This window comes from Triticum urartu, chromosome 2, assembly GCF_003073215.2.
Source record: "Triticum urartu cultivar G1812 chromosome 2, Tu2.1, whole genome shotgun sequence".
NCBI classification, from domain to species: Eukaryota; Viridiplantae; Streptophyta; class Magnoliopsida; order Poales; family Poaceae; genus Triticum; species Triticum urartu.
Genome location: NC_053023.1, coordinates 176,179,704 through 176,191,910, shown reverse-complemented (window position 1 = coordinate 176,191,910; position 12,207 = coordinate 176,179,704).

Genomic DNA, 12,207 nt, shown 5'->3' with positions numbered 1-12,207 from the left:
TTAAATATTATATTGATAACAAAAAACAAACATATAGCAGTAATCATATTTCACTATGAACTACATGTACCATACGCTCTCCAATTCAAATACTTGTATCCATTTTATGTTGAATTCAAATCATAGTACATTATTGGTCTAGGTAGCGAGATGTTTGGGATAATCTAAACCATGTTTTCATACGTATAATTTTTGGCTGAATTGGGATAAGTTTTGGTATAAGCCTCTTGCAAAACCGGAGTTTCTCTCAACAAGCCTCGTGATTCCGAGAGGGAACGCGTCACCTTTGTGTGCGAAATGATATACGCTGCCTCCCCCTGATTTTATTTACAGAGGCAACATAGAACTATATGAGTGTCCTGTTAAATTTTGGAATTATTTTGGGTTCATTTGGCCTTTTTATACATTAATTGAGTTTCTGGACTTTTAATGTGCATAATCTAAATATGAATTGCATGCACATGCTCCGATGCACCAAAGTGGGTTGAAAAATCACATGTGTGTCCTTGGTTGAATTTCTAGGTCCCATGGAAGAAATGAGAATGAAATTCAAACATCTGGGCGTCATGACTCGGCCGAGAACATCGAGAAACTTTGATTTTAAATTCATGTAAATCCAAAACTCACCTGGAAATCATGAAACTTGGCATGGTGTCATGTCATGGCACTAACATGTTGTGGTAAAAAATTGGGCCGATTTGGAAGCTCGTGGTTCTAAGAGGGGACGTGCCACCTTTTAGTGTGAAACGATATACGCTGCCCCCCCCTTGAGTTTCTTAACAAAGGCAAAATAGAACTACATTAGTGCCCTGTTAAATTTTGGAATTATTCCAGGTTCGTTTGTCGTTTTTTATACATTAATTGAGTTTCTGGTCATTTAATGTGCATAAGTCAAATTTGAACTACAAGCACATGCTCTCGTGCACCAAAGTTGGTTGAAAAATCACATTTGTGTCCTCGGGTGAATTTCTAGGTCCCATGCAAGAAATGAGAATAAAATTAAAACATCTGGGCATCATGGCTCGGCCGAGAACATTGAGAAACTTGGTTTTAAAATTCTTGTAAATCCAAAACACGTCTGAAAATCATGAAACTTGGCATGGATGTCATGTCATGGTACTACCATGTTGGGGTAAAAAAATTGGCCGGATAGGAACAAATTTTGGTATAAGCTTCTTGCAAACCGAAGCTTCTCTCAAGAAGGCTCGTGGTTCTAAGAAGGAACGTGCCACCTTTGAGTGCGAAACGATATACATTGTCCCCCTTGAGTTTATTTACAAAGGCAACATAGAACTACATGAGTGCTCTGTTAAATTTTGGAATTATTCCGGCTTCGTTTGGCCTTATTTACACATTAATTGAGTTTTTGGTCATTTAATGTGCATAATTCAAATTTGAACTACAAGCACATGCTCCCGTGCACCAAAGTTAGTTGAAAAATCACATTTGTGTCCTCGGGTGAATTTCTACTCCCTCCTACCATCTATATAGGTCCTAATGTGTTTTTCGAGGCTAACTTTGACCAAACGTTAGAGCAATAATATATGACATGCAACTTACAAAAAGCATACCTTCAAATTTGTATGTCAAAGGAGCTTCCAATAATATAATTTTCATAGTATACATCTCATGTGCTATTAATCGTGTCAATAGTCAAAGGCTGTCTTGAAAAACACATTAGGCCCTATATAGATGGAAGGAGGGAGTAGGTCCCATGCAAAAAATGAGAATAAGATTCAAACATCTGGGCATCGTAGCTTGGTCTAGAACATTGAGAAACTTGGTTTTAAAATCATGAAACTTGGCATGGTGTCATGTCATGGTAGTACCATGCCGTGGTAAAAAAAATTGGCCGAATAGGAACAAATTTTGGTATAAGCTTCTTGCAAATCGGAGCTTCTCTCAAGAAGGCTCGTGGTTCTGGGAGGGAACGTGTCACCTTTGTGTGCATAATTCAAATTTGAAATACAAGCACATGTTCCAGTGCACCAAAGTTGGTTGAAAAATCACATGTGTGTCCTCGGGTAAATTTCTAGGTTCCATGCAAGAAATGGGAATGAAATTCAAAATTTTGGGCGTCGTGGCTGGGTTGGAAACATTGAGAAACTTAGTTTTTTAATTCCTGTAAATCCAAAACACGCATGAAAATAATGAAACTTGGCTTGGTGCCATGACATGGCACCAACATGCTGTGGTAAATTTGCAGTCCGATTTGCGAAGGCGCACACATTAACAATCAACAAAGTCATTTTGGAACAAGTGTTGTCACGTTACAATTGGAAACACAAGTATTATTGAAACCGTGGGCATTCTACTTACTAGTACCATTTATGTGCCGCCACGCGTCCCCATTTTTTATTAGATAGGAGGCGCCGTGCAGGGTAGCTATTGGAGTACGAGAGGCGTGCGATCAGACCCCTCCGCGTGCTTATCGGGAGGAGAGCCCTTTGACCTCCATCTGTCGTCCACCTCTCTCCCAAGGTCTCTGAAAGCACAAGTGCTCCCTAGGTGGTTTTGATAATTGATGACAACATATCTCTTGTTGGACTAACACTTCTATCTAGCATGTTTCAGATAAGTTCAACAATGGAGTGGCATGGACTAAAGGTTGTGGGAACTCCTTCAAGATGCTAAGGACAATGGATTGGCTCAAGCTCAAAAGCTCAAGACTCTTCATTTTATATTTTAGTGATCCAAGATCACATTGAGTCCATAGGAAAAGCCAATACTATTAAGGAGGGATGAGGTGTTGTTTAATGAGCCTCTTGCTTCATGTGCTTAATGATATGCTCCAAAATCCTCAACTACTTTCCCATATCCACATATGACCAAAACTCTAAGCCAAACTCGGTCCTACTGATTCTTCCTATCCGGCGCCACCGAGTTTCACTTGTCATTAGCCACTGCCAAACCCTAGCAATTCGGTTCTACCGATAAGGATCTCGGTTTCACCGAGATGGGATTGCAAACTCTCTGCTACCTATTGCAATATTCTCGGTCCCACCGAGATATGCAATCGGTCCCACCGAGATTGCAATGTAAACTCAGTGTTTCCCCTTTGTAACTTTTCGGTCTCACCGAGTTTCACTCGGTCTCACCGAAAGAGCAAATCGGTCCCACCGAGTTTGCCTGACCAACTCTCTGGTTAGCTAATTACCAAATTTGGTCTCACCGAGTTTGTGTAATCGGTCTCACCGAGATTACGTTATGCCCAAACCCTAACCGAATCGGTCCTACCGAGTTGCATGTCAGTCCCACCAAAATTCCTAACGGTCACTAGGTTTACTATTTCGGTCAGACCGAGTTTATTTATTCGGTCCCACCGAGATTGGAAAACTGTGTAACGGTTGGATTTTGTGTGGAGGCTATATATACCCCTCCACCTCTTTCTCATTCAGTGAGAGAGCCATCAGAACACACACATCATTCCAACTCATATGTTCTGAGAGAGAACCACCTACTCATGTGTTGAGACCAAGACATTCCATTCCTACCATATGAATCTTGATCTCTAGCCTTCCCAAGTTGCTTTCCACTCAAATCTTCTTTCCACCAAATCCAAATCCTATGAGAAAGAGTTGAGTGTTGGGGAGACTATCATTTGAAGCACAAGAGCAAGGAGTTCATTACCTACACACCATTTGTTACTTCTTGGAGAGTGGTGTCTCCTAGATTGGCTAGGTGTCACTTGGGAGCCTCCGACAAGATTGTGGAGTTGAACCAAGGAGTTTGTAAGGGCAAGGAGATCGCCTACTTCGTGAAGATCTACCGCTAGTGAGGCAAGTCCTTCGTGGGCGATGGCCATGGTGGGATAGACAAGGTTGCTTCTTCGTGGACCCTTTGTGGGTGGTTGCTTCTTCGTGGACCCTTCGTGGGTGGAGCCCTTCATGGACTCGCGCAACCGTTGCCCTTGGGTGGAGCCCTGTGTGGACTCGCGCAACCGTTACCCTTCGTGGGTTGAAGTCTCCATCAACGTGGATGTAGGATAGCACCACCTATCCGAACCACGGGAAAAACATCCGTGTCTCCAATTGCATTTGATCTCTCCAAACCCTTCCCTTTACATTCTTGCAAGTTGCATGCTTTACATTCCGCTGCTCATATACTCTTTGCATGCTTGCTTGATATGTATTGTGTGTGTTGAAATTGTGCCTAAACTCCACTTAAACCTAAAAAGATTAAAAATTGCTACTTTAGCACTAAGTGTCTAATCACCCCCCCTCTAGACATATCTACTTCTAGATCCTACAAGTGGTATCAGAGCTTTGGTCTCCATTGCCTTGGTTTAATCACCATTGGAGGAAGATGGATGTGTCTACTCTAGGGAGTCTTAGACATAGAGTGCCTATTCTTGATGGAAAGTATTTTCATGAGTGGAAAAATGAGATGCTTGTAATCTTCAATCAATATCATTTGAACAAGTATATTACTAGCCCTTGTGCACCCCATATTGATCCCTTGCATCCTACCCTAGATAAAGATATTGACATGATTCGCAATCTTAGAACTATTGAGCTCATCATTAGAGGATTGCCCAAAGATTTGATTGCTAGTTTGCCTACTCAAAATTGCGCCTATACTATATGGAAATTTCTTGAGGAACAGTTTCCCAATCACTCCTTGAAAACTTTGGATGAAATTCTCCATAAATCTATTGCCTTGAGTAAGATGAACTCTAGTGATCCTAGTTTTGGTAAATGTCTTCTTGAACTTGCCAATCTTAAGCATGCCAAAGGCGATGTTGGAATCATTAATGATATCATACTCAAAGCTATAAGAATTCATAAAAGTAACCACTTTGATCATTTGTCTAATCAATTACCCTCTCTAGGAAATGATGAGTCACAAGATCATGATGAACATGAATATTATGATGATGATGACAGTGACTCCGATCTTGATGATGCAATGAGACATTTTGGTCTTATGGCAAATCTTCGGGGATATGAATCAGGAGGAAAGGAATGGGTTCTTGATAGTGGATGCACTGATCATATGACCGGAGATGAAGAGATGTTCCGTGAGCTTGCTGAAAACAACGGCCCTCGAAAATATGTCACCTTTGGTGATAATTCAAAGGGTAAAGTGGTTGGCCTTGGTAAGGTGGCCATCTCACATGATAGTTCCATTCAAAATGTCATGCTCGTTGAATCTCTTGGCTATAACTTACTTTCAGTATCTAGACTTGCTGATTTCGGCTTGAGTGTTCTATTTACTGAGGTAGATTGCCAAGTATTTCGTCGAGACAATCATAAAATGGTCTTTACGGGTATGCGTAGAGGTGATCTTTACATTGTTGATTTCTCTAAAAAGGCACAACCTAAAACTTGCTTTGTTGCTAAATCCTCAAAAGGCTGGTTGTGGCATAGACGACTAGGTCACGTTGGCATGAGAAACCTTGACAAGCTTATTAAAGGAAATCATATCCTTGGAGTTAACGATGTCATATTTGATAAGGATAGACTTTGCAGTGCTTGTCAAGCAGGTAAACAGGTTGGAGGAAGACATCCTGTGAAGAACATCATGGCCACAAGGAGGCCACTCGAGCTGCTTCACATGGATCTTTTTGGTCCCAATGCCTACAAGAGTCTCGGTGGAAATTCCTTTGGTCTAGTTATAGTTGATGATTTTTCAAGATTTACGTGGGTGTTCTTCCTCAATGACAAATCGCAGGTCCAGAAGATCTTCAGAAACTTTGCTAGGAAAGCCCAAAATCAGTTTGATGTGAAGATCAAGAAGGTTCGGAGTGACAACGGAACGGAGTTCAAGAACGCAAATGTGGACACCTTTCTTGACGAAGAAGGGATTTCACACGAGTTCTCGGCTACATACACACCTCAACAAAATGGAGTTGTTGAGAGGAAGAACCGGATGCTCTTCGAAATGGCAAGGACAATGCTTGATGAATACAAGACGCTAAAGCACTTTTGGGCAGAAGCGGTTGAGACAGCTTGTCACGCAACAAATCGCTTATATCTTCACAAGCTACTCGGCAAGACGGCATACGAGCTCCTCACCGGTAACAAGCCTCAAGTTGGATACTTTCGAGTATTCGGCTCAAAGTGCTACATTCTTGATAAGCATCGTCGTTCAAAGTTTGCTCCTAAATCTCATGAAGGTTTTCTACTTGGTTATGGCTCAAACTCTCACACTTACCGTGTCTACAATAATTTCACCCGAAAGGTTGAAGAGACGGTAGATGTGAAGTTTGATGAATCTAATGGCTCGCAAGTAGAGCAATTGCCAATTGATGTAGGAGACAAAGACCCTTCAGAAGCAATTCAAGATTTGTCCATTGGCAAAATTCGTCCAACGGAGGTGAAGGAGAGTACTTCATCCGTCCAAGTGGAAGCTTCTACTTCACAACAAGGTGAACCAAGAACCGACACGGAAGCATCCACAAGTGGGACACACCAAGATGAAGAAAACGAGGAAGTACGTCAAGATGAACATCAACAACCTCCTTCTCCACCACGACAAGAGAACGACGACGTCAACAATGAAGAAGGCCAAGAAGAAGAACAAGATGAAGAAGATGTTCAACGAAGACCCAAGCAAAAGCTCTCACGAGTTCGAGCAAGAATTGCCAAAGATCATCCCGTCGAGAAAATCCTCAATGATATACAAACCGGGAGAATCACTCGCTCAAAAACTCGTTTAGCTAACTTTTGTGAAAACTATTCATTCATCTCTAGCATTGAACCAATGAAGGTTGAAGAAGCATTGGAAGATCCGGATTGGATAAACGCTATGCATGAAGAGCTACATAACTTTGAGAGAAACCAAGTTTGGACATTGGTTGAGAAGCCCGACAACAACCACAACATCATTGGTACCAAATGGGTGTTTCGCAATAAGCAAGATGAAGATGGACAAGTGGTTCGCAACAAAGCATGTCCCGTCGCCCAAGGATACACACAAGTCGAAGGTATGGACTATGGTGAGACGTATGCTCCCGTTGCTAGACCTGAGTCCATTCGCATCTTACTTGCCTGTGCTAATCACCATAATATCACCTTGTACCAAATGGACATTAAAAGTGCTTTTCTAAATGGAGAAATAGAGGAGGAAGTTTATGTCAAACAACCTCCCGGCTTTGTCAATCCTAAAAAACCAAATCATGTTTACAAACTTCACAAAGCTCTTTATGGTCTTAAACAAGCTCCTAGAGCATGGTATAAATGCTTGACCAAGTTCCTTACTACAAGTGGTTTTGAAATTGGTAAAATTGATTCTACTCTTTTTACTAAAAGGGTTAATGGAGAACTATTTGTATGCCAAATTTATGTTGATGACATCATATTTGGTTCAACTAACCCTCTCTTTAGTGAAAAGTTTGGAAAGCTAATGTCAGAGAAGTTTGAGATGTCTATGATGAGCGAACTCAAATTCTTTCTCGGGTTGCAAATCAAGCAAACTAAGGAAGGTACATTTGTCTCTCAAACAAAGTACACCAAGGACTTATTCAAGAAGTTCAATATGCAAGAATGCAAAGGTATGTCTACACCCATGCCTACTAGTGGACATAATGACTTGACCAAAGATGGTGAACCTGTTGATCAAAAGGTTTATCGCTCTATGATTGGTTCATTGTTATACCTATGTGCTTCACGTCCCGATATTATGCTAAGTGTGTGCATGTGTGCTCGATATCAAGCTGCTCCTAAAGATTGTCATCTTAAGGCTGTAAAAAGGATAGTGAGATATTTAATCCATACACCAAATTTTGGCATTTGGTATCCTAAGAGGTCTTCTTTTGATCTTGTTGGCTATTCCGACTCAGATTATGCCGGAGACAAGGTTGATAGAAAGTCCACTTCGGGTACTTGTCAATTTCTTGGTAGATCTCTTGTGTCTTGGTCTTCCAAGAAACAAAACTCGGTATCCTTATCCACCGCCGAAGCGGAATACATTGCCGCTGGTTCATGTTGCGCTCAATTACTTTGGATGACCCAAACTCTTAAAGATTATGGGATTTATGTGAGACATGTTCCACTGCTTTGTGACAATGAAAGTGCTATCAAAATTGGTCATAATCATGTACAACATTCTCAAACTAAGCATATTGAAGTTCGTCATCATTTCATTCGAGATCATGTTGCTAAGGGTGACATCAATCTTAAGCATGTTCGCACCGATAAGCAATTAGCGGATATATTCACTAAACCGCTTGATGAGAAAGTGTTTTGCAGGTTGAGAGGAGAATTGAACATCATTGATGCCTCAAACTTGGAGTAGAAACTCCATTGGATACATGCAAGACATGAGCTTATGACTAATCCATGATATATCTCTTATGATAACTATCTTATGTCTTGGATATATTTGCACCTTGCATGTTGTCTAACCCATGTAGGTGCTTGGATGAATTTAATTCCATGAGATTGCGACTCACTCACATCTTGAGCAATCTCTACAAGACCAAGACTCTACACAATAGTGGTTGAAGACAAGAAAGCACAAAACCATTCAAACATATCCTTTGACAAATTCTATGTTAAGCTTCATGATTGTCATTTTTGGATACACAAGTGCTCTTCCTTGCAAGAACAAACCATGTAGGTAGATGAACTCAAACTCCAAGTGGTGCTCCCAACTCTTGATGAACTACATCAACCCTGAGCACCCACACAAGTTCAACTACATGAGCAAGAACCACATCACCACCCAAGGTATGTCATTCCATCTTAGAGAAGCTTAACTCCAAGACATGAGTCAAAGCAACTCAACAAGATGTGAATACATCAAGATGCTTAAACGAAAAATGGTAACCCCATTTTGAGCTTAAACGATGAGTATGACCTATGATCAAGTGTCCTCACTTGACTCCTAAGTCAATATACTCTAACATAGGTGACTATGTCACCGCCCAATTCTAGATGAAGTTCTCTTGTGTCCTTTTCTGAGTTATTGCATTTGTTCCCTGCATATTTGTTTCCTTCTCTCTCAAACGAACAAAAAAAACTTCATCTAGAAACTTTCACTTTTTCCTATTTGTTTTGTTCTGCATATTTCTGCATCAAATTTCTTGCAAATCCTTCAGCTAATTCATTGCAAATCTTTATGAGACCTTACTTGACTAGTGAGCTGAGGTGACAAGTGTTTTTCTCTGTGTAAACTCGGTCTCACCGACTTGCAAATTTCGGTCCAACCGAATCTTTTCGGTACCACCGAAATGTGCCACTCGGTGCCACCGACTTTGCAATCAGAAAAACAGTTTGCCACTTGTTCTACATTTCTTATGATCCAGCTCCACTCAATGAATCTTGTCCTCCACAAGCATCACAATTTTATCCTCTACTTTGTGCTGAATCTCAAGGACCAAACCCATTCGACGGATTCCAGGAAAAACCTTCTTGGAAATTGATGTCAAAGGGGGAGAGAGAGATCACATCAAAGCTTGTAGGAAAGAGAGATCACACCAAGAGAGAAAAAGTATTAAGGGGGAGAGAAAGTCTCAAGGATCCCAGATGTTGTTAAGGGGGAGAGAGAGATTTCCAGGGAGAGAAAAATACTCAAGGATCCCAGATGCTTGATGTTCAAGAGGAGAGATGCCACATGTATTTTTGGGGGAAAGACATGTTCATATGAACCCATTTAAATTAAGTTCTATTCAACTCTGATTTTCTGTTTCCTATCTTCTCCCAATATCCCATGTAAAATTCAGGGGGAGCAAGACACATAAAGGAAAAGAAATCAGCCAAATTCATTGCATATCTTTATTCTTGGGGACATGTTGAATCCAATGTTATCACTCTCTACATGTCATCCCAGTCTTGGCATTCTTGTGCTTTCTTTTGTTTGCTCTAGCTAGTGGACGTACCTGTGTTATCTAACCTTGTTTGCAGGTTCATTCCATCCTAAGCCAACTCGAGACCACAAGGTAAGTATATGCATCAAAATCATGAGTATGAGGAGTTCTTGCTTATGTACATACTGTTTGCAAGAAGGACTCATGAGCATGAAGGTATTTTTCTTGATAATCTTTTACTCTGATGCATATGGCCAAGATACATGTAACACATTGCCTACTCTGTCATGATTATGCTCTCACATGCCTCTATATTTCATATTTACATGAGTGCATACATGTAGGGGGAGCCTATGCTTGCTACATGTTCTTCCAAAGCTTTACTTGCTGTTCTGTATATCTTTATCTAAAGCTTTGATGTATGTTGCCATCAATTACCAAAAAGGGGGAGATTGAAAGCACAAGTGCTCCCTAGGTGGTTTTGATAATTGATGACAACATATCTCTTGTTGGACTAACACTTCTATCTAGCATGTTTCAGATAAGTTCAACAATGGAGTGGCATGGACTAAAGGTTGTGGGAACTCCTTCAAGATGCTAAGGACAATGGATTGGCTCAAGCTCAAAAGCTCAAGACTCTTCATTTTATATTTTAGTGATCCAAGATCACATTGAGTCCATAGGAAAAGCCAATACTATCAAGGAGGGATGAGGTGTTGCTTAATGAGCCTCTTGCTTCATGTGCTTAATGATATGCTCCAAAATCCTCAACTACTTTCCCATATCCACATATGACCCTAAACCCTAAGCCAAACTCGGTCCCGCCGATTCTTCCCATCCTGCGCCACCGAGTTTCACTTGTCATTAGCCACTACCAAACCCTAGCAATTCGGTTCTACCGATAAGGATCTCGGTCTCACCGAGATGGGCTTGCAAACTCTCTGTTACCTATGGCAATATTCTCGGTCCCACCGAGATATGCAATCGGTCCCATCGATATTGCAATGTAAACTCAGTGTTTCCCCTTTGTAACTTTTCGGTCTCACCGAGTTCCACTCGGTCTCACCGAAAGAGCAAATCGGTCCCACCGAGTTTGCCTGACCAACCCTCTGGTTAGCTAATTACCAAATTCGGTCTCACCGAGTTTGTGTAATCGGTCTCACCGAGATTACGTTATGCCCAAACCCTAACCGAATCGGTCCTACCGAGTTGCATGTCAGTCCCACCGAAATTCCTAACGGTCACTAGGTTTACTATTTCGGTCAGACCGAGTTTTATTGATTCGGTCCCACCGAGATTGGAAAACTGTGTAACGGTTGGATTTTGTGTGGAGGCTATATATACCCCTCCACCTCTTTCTCATTCAGTGAGAGAGCCATCAGAACACACACATCATTCCAACTCATATGTTCTGAGAGAGAACCACCTACTCATGTGTTGAGACCAAGACATTCCATTCCTACCATATGAATCTTGATCTCTAGCCTTCCCAAGTTGCTTTCCACTCAAATCTTCTTCCACTAAATCCAAATCCTATGAGAGAGAGTTGAGTGTTGGGGAGACTATCATTTGAAGCACAAGAGCAAGGAGTTCATTACCTACACACCATTTGTTACTTCTTGGAGAGTGGTGTCTCCTAGATTGGCTAGGTGTCACTTGGGAGCCCCGACAAGATTGTGGAGTTGAACCAAGAAGTTTGTAAGGGCAAGGAGAATCGCCTACTTCGTGAAGATCTACCGCCTAGTGAGGCAAGTCCTGTGTGGGCATTGGCCATGGTGGGATAGACAAGGTTGCTTCTTCGTGGACCCTTTGTGGGTGGTTGCTTCTTCGTGGACCCTTCGTGGGTGGAGCCCTGTGTGGACTCGCGCAACCGTTGCCCTTGGGTGGAGCCCTGTGTGGACTCGCGCAACCGTTACCCTTCGTGGGTTGAAGTCTCCATCAACGTGGATGTAGGATAGCACCACCTATCCGAACCACGGGAAAAACATCCGTGTCTCCAATTGCGTTTGAATTCTCTCCAAACCCTTCCCTTTACATTCTTGCAAGTTGCATGCTTTACATTCCGCTGCTCATATACTCTTTGCATGCTTGCTTGATATGTATTGTGTGTGTTGAAATTGTGCCTAAACTCCACTTAAACCGAAAAAGATTAAAAATTGCAACTTTAGCACTAAGTGTCTAATCCCCCCCTCTAGACACATCTACTTCTAGATCACAGAGTCTCCATTAATGGCGCCCGAGCCTCTGTTTAATGGCGTGGCTATGTATCACTCGACTGAGATTTAAGAGAGAAAAAAGAAAATCTGAAAGCACAGATCTTGATGTAAGATCCGACGGACCTATATAGCATCTACTGCGACTTATAGCAAGACTGATGAATATATAAGGACGATTAAATTTTTTTGATCAAAGAAGGGCTTGCCCCTTCCGATTTTCATTACTGAAAACCACCACAA